This window comes from Onychomys torridus, chromosome 3 (genome assembly GCF_903995425.1).
Source record: "Onychomys torridus chromosome 3, mOncTor1.1, whole genome shotgun sequence".
Taxonomy (NCBI): domain Eukaryota; kingdom Metazoa; phylum Chordata; class Mammalia; order Rodentia; family Cricetidae; genus Onychomys; species Onychomys torridus.
Window position 1 is genome coordinate 127,717,674 of NC_050445.1, and position 6,000 is coordinate 127,723,673.

Here is a 6,000-nt window from a genome sequence, read left to right on the forward strand (position 1 = left end):
CTCTCTCTGTGAACCCGGAACTAGGCTGGCAGGCAGCAAGCCACAGCCATCCTCTATCTCCTCCATCATGGACTTGGGGTTTCAGATGTTCCCCCACAGCCACCTGGAGCTTTTCATGTGGATGCTGGGGATTCCAACTCAGGTCCTCGTGCCTGGGCCTCTAGATTCAGTAAGTGTGGCGGTCCAAAGGCCATGTCCCCCGCTCCTATGGCAGTTCCAGAAAGCTCTTGTCACCTGGTTCTGGCCATTGTGCTACCAGAGAAAGCTCACCCCGACTGGCTTTGCCTCATAACATAGGAGCAAGAGATGGAGAAACAGGGGCTGGAGAGATGGCTTAGCAGTTAAGAGCACTGGCTGTTTTTCCAAAGGACCCGGGTTCAGTTCCCAGCACCCACATGGCAGCTCACATCTGTCTGTAACTCCAAGATCTGACACCCTCACAGAGACATACATGCAGGCAAAACACCAGTGCGCACAAAATAAAAATAAATAAATAAAATGAGATGGAGAAACATGGAGCAGATACAAATACTTTGTCCCCAAAAGGATGGCAGAGCAGAGGGGATGGCACCTTTGTCCCCTGAGCTGAGACGTCCTATGGGGGCTCATCGCTAGAATTCTTGTCAAAGAAGATAACAAGACTTGTTTGTAGTTGGAGAGCTTCTCTCCAGGTGCCACCAAGCACCCACGGCCCCACAACCCACCTATAAAATAATTACTCAGATGTTTATATTACTTATAAACTGTATGGCCATGGCAGGCTTCTTGTTATCTATTTATTCTATCTTAAATTAACCCATTTCTATTAATCTATACTTTGCCACCTGGCTTGTGGCTTACCAGTACCTTACATTTCACTTGTCATGGCGGCGGCTGGCAGTGTCTCCCTGTCCCAGCCTTCACTTCCCAGAATTCTCTTCTCCTTGTCCCACCTACCCTATCCTTCCTGCCTGGCTACTGGCCAATCAGCACTTTATTTATTTTAACCAATCAGAGCAACACATTTGACATACAGAACATCCCACAGCATTTCCCCTTTTCTTTTTTTTCAAAAAGCAAGGTTTTAACTTTTATATAGTAAAATTTCAGATAACAAAACAATTATCAAGCAAGAATTACAGTTACAATATTAAAGAAGATATCCTATCTATCTTATATTTGTGAGTCTAAGGTTTTATATCTAACTTATCTTTTATCATAACTGAGGAAATTATAACTATCTAGTCTTCAACCACATCAAAGACTTCAGAAGGATATAATATTACCTGAGAACTGGGAGAAGGATACAAGCAACTTTCGGGAGTCTTGCAAGAGTAGACAGAGACAGCTGGCAGCCTGGACAGTCACCTAATGTTCCTTTGTAAAGTTGGGGCATTTGTCTTCAGCCCACAGGGCTAGAGTCTCTCGGTCACTTTTTTCAGTGTCCTGTAGAATGTCTGGCAGTTTCCTCTGCGAAGCAGGAACCTGAAGGACCATTTTGTCAAGCAAAGTTTAGTGGTCATCTTTCTATGGGTCCTGTATATCCAGTTGATCAAGCAGTCCAGGCAAGAACAGTTTCTTGCCCAAATGGCTATTTTTGCCAAGGTGAAAATAAACTCCATATGAAGTGTCTTCAATGCCCATTCTCCTCTTTGAAGTAAATTGGTGCTACCAGGAGCAGACATGTCTCACTGTCCAGAAAGTCTAAATTTTAAAAATATTTTAAATGCCACATTCTGTAGGTCTTTGAAGTATTTGAAGATTACCTATCTATCTGAAATATATCTATGTATACCTAGAAGACTTAACTAACATGACTATGAGTATGATTATCATAGATGACTAATTATTAATCTATTTTTAATTATCCATTACAATTTTAAATGAGCTATACAAACATAATACCTTAAACACGAGTAGAAATATACACACAGTATAACAAAATTAACTTTAAGTTTTATCAATAGACTAAAATCTATACCAATGTAAAACATTTTAAACAAGTTGTTGTTCTTCATAAGTAAGTTCCTTAATCTACCCTTTCATCCTATTATATCTGTATCATATCCCCTTTTTTCCTTTAGAAAGAGACCACATTAATAACCAACCTGTTTTAAATAAAAATGTTTTTTTTCTGTCCCACACCAGAGGGCTCTTCTGATTTGGGACACAAAAATCTCTTAACATTTTCTTTTAGCAATATGTTTGGGTTTAGAGAAGGAGTGAGCTAGTTCCATCTCCAAAGCCAGCTTGATAATTTTGAGAAATTGGGCATAGTTTCTCTTACTACTTCCTGCTGGAGGGGGCGCTGTATGTTATGGGGACATAAAGAAAATTTTAGGATTATGGAGTAGTCCATTAGGGTGAACCTCTGAGCTAGCTGCCTTGAAACCATTCTGGATGTTGGATCATCTGGGCCATGGTGTCATCGGAGACCTTTTAGGTGGTCTTGGCTGATCAAACCTGATGTATCTTAATCTGGAACAAATCCGCAGTCTCTGGCTTTCTGTGGAAACAAAAGCAAAGACTCTTTTCCAAAGCAACATATCCTTATATCCAAATTTTGAAGTCAAGGTACCTTTAAAATTTACATATTTGTTTAACTCAACAGCTTTTATGATCAAATCTTTTCCTGTAGTAACATGCCACCTACCCACACTCTAGACTTCCCTGGATTTTAGTATGTTTTTTGCTTGATATTGTTTGCATTTATTGTAATTCCAACTTATCTAAGTCATTATCCCTCATTACTCCTGGACAATATTTGATAACCATTTCTTTGTATATAGTCTTGTATTAGGTTAGAACCTTCTTATTTAGACAAAGGGGGGAGATGTAGTAGGTAGCCATTCCAGCCTTGGCTTGGAAGTGCCAACCCCCATTGAGGCTTTGGTAATGGTCACGCCCACAAAGCGGGCCTGAGGGAGGATGTTGAAGACCCAGGATCGAGAGGAGAGGCCTCTCTTGGTTCCAGGACCCTGGACCCTGGAGGTAGACCGAGCAGAGTTCTCCAGAGAACACCGCCGGACTGCGCCATACCTTTCCCAGACCCTGCAACCTATCCCTTCATTTGTAAGTTACCTCACAAAATAAACCTCCCTTTTAACTACGTGGAGTGGCCTTAATAATTTCACCAATACTTGTTGTATTTAAGCCCAGTTGAGTTGCATGTGGAGAGGGAGGTCAGGTGGGATGAGAAAGCTAAGTGCGTAGAGATGCTTTCAGCTGACCCAGATGACCTGTGTTCAACCCTTGGAACCCACACGATGGAAGGAGAGAACCAACTCCTGAAAATTGTCCTCTGACCACCACACATGACCAGAAATATTGCACACACACACACACACACACACACACACACACACACACACACACGAGAGAGAGAGAGAGAGAGAGAGAGAGACAGAGAGAGAGACAGACAGACAGACAGACATCTAAAAGAGGGGGGCAGGGGTCATATCAGAAAAGACACAGAGGTCATTCTGAGTTTAGGGTTAGACCTGTGAGCCTAGGTGGGTGGAGCAGATATTGGAGTGGGAGGGACCCCCCTTGGCAGCTGGTCCTGGTTTGTATAAAAAGCAAGCTGAGCAGACTGTTCTCTACAACCTTTGCTTTAGTTCCCACTTCAGCTTCCCTTAGTGATGAACTGTGAGGTGAAATAAACCCTTTCCTCTCCAGGTTGCTTGTGGTCATGGTGTAGGTCATGGCAATGGGGAACCCAGGACACATGGTAAGTGTGTGGCAGGGCCTTATGTGGGCCTCAGCTAGTGGGTAAGAGTAACTGTAAAACTGAACTTCGGGGACCCCCTTCAAGCAGATGCAATGTGTCTGACTTCACAGGAGACAGGCCAGTGCCGCCCATGCTCAGGTCTGTCCTCGTCATCTCTAAGGAGAACCTCGGTCTCCTTGGAGCCATTCTAGTCCAGGGATCCGCTCTCAGCCTCTGCCTTTTCTCCCAAATCGGTAATCCTTCTATGTTCAAGTAGTTGCTCTCGGCAGTTCTCCAGCAGTGAGTGCGTGGTTCTTAATTGCAGTCCTCCTGTAGATCTCTTGAACTCGCTCCTCAAAACCCTGGTTTTGGAGGTCAGCAAGATGGCTTAGCGAGTAAAGGTGCTCACTGCCAAGACTGACGACCTGCGTCCCAGTCCCCAGATCCACAAGGCAGAAGGAGAAGGACAAAATCAACCCCCAAAGTTGTCCTCTGACTTCCTCATGGGTGCTACAGCTCCTGTATGATCATTCGTAACTATACACATATACACCCATACCCCTCCCCGGTGCAAATAAATGTAAAAATAATTTAAAAATTAAAACAAAACCCTATTTCCGCACACCCCTCCGAGATAAAGAAAGCTTGCTGAGCTGGAGAGACGACAGCAGTTAAGAGCACTTGCTGCTCTTGCAGAGGACCCAGGTTCAGGTCCCAGCACCTACATTAGGTGGCTCACAATCACCTGTAATTCCAATCCCAGAGGACCCACCTCTCTCGTCTGGGGCCTCCTCAGGTACCCGCAGACATGGTACACATGAATACACTCAGGCATGCATCCATAGGCATACAATAAATAAATAGATATTTTTAATTTTTTTTTTGAGTTGGGGATCGAACCCAGGGCCTTGCCCTTGCTAGGCGAGCACTCTACCACCGAGCTAAATCCCCAACCATAAATAGATATTTTTAAAAGAAACAAAGAATGGAAGTTTGCTGTTCTGTGGCTCATGAGTCTGTGCTATCATTAGTCTGGGCACTGGCAGAAAGCTCTAGAAATGGAGGCCTATTCTTATGATAGAGATGGGACCTATGGAGGGCATGTTCTGGGGGTCAAGAAGCCCCATTCCCAGTCCTGGTTCTTTATCTTTCTGGACTCTCCCCCGCACGCCTCATCTCCTCTCAGCATCGCAGTGCACTTGGCTATGAAATGTCGGGGAGACACCACGCTCTCTGCTTCCCTTCCTGGTTCAACAGCACCACAAAAGTCAGGCGCAGTGGCACAGACCTGTAATCCCTGCACTCTGGATATGGAGGCAGGAAGATCAAGAGTTCAAGGTCAGCCAGATAGTGGTGGCACACACCTCTAATCCCAGCAGTCAAGAGGCAGAGGCGGCTGGATCTTTGTGAGTTTGAGGCCAGCCTGGTCTACAGAGTTCCAGGACAGCCAGGGCTGCACAAAGAAACCCTGTCTCAAAAAGTCAAAAAAAAGAGTTCAAGGTCATTCTCAGCTACATACGGAGCTGAGTATAGCCTGGACTACATAACTGTGTCTTTAAAAAAAAATAGGGAAGTATATTTTATCTGGGTGTTTTGGCACATGATTGTAATCTCAGCACTTGAGTAATACAGTCAGGAGGAAGATGAGTTTGAGGCCAGCCTGGGCTACATACAGAGATCCAGGCCAACAGAACTACACAGGAAGAGACCTTGTCTCAAACAACAACATAGAAAGTACTACTTGTTTATTTATTCATTTATAACAATCAGGTCTATGAGGGTTACAAACATGTTCCATCTCGCCGCATTTTATTCAGGGATGAGATGGAACCCAGGGCCTCCTATATCTAGGCAAGTACTCTATGGTGATTTGAATAAGAATGGCTCCCAAATAAGTTAATATTGGGATTCCTAGACACCAGGGAGTGGAACTCTTTCATAGCCTTAGAAAGATTAGGAGGTGTGGCCTTGTTGGAGGAAGTGTGTCACTGGGGTGGACTTTGGGATTTCAAAAGTCCATGCTGGGCCCAGTCTCTCTGTCTGTCTGAACTACTTCTCCAGCACCATGTCTGAAGCCATGCTCCCCACCATGATAATGTAACTGTAAGCAAGCTCCCAGTCAAATACTATTCTTTATCAGAGTTGCTGTGGTCATGGTGTCTCTTCACCACAATAGAACAGTGACTAAGATGCACTCCTTCGAGCCTTATACCATAACTTAAAAACCAAAAGGACTGTGGTGGTGCACGGCTTTGATCCCAGCACTTGGGAGGCAGAGCCAGGCGGATCTCTGTGAGTTCGAGGCCAGCCTG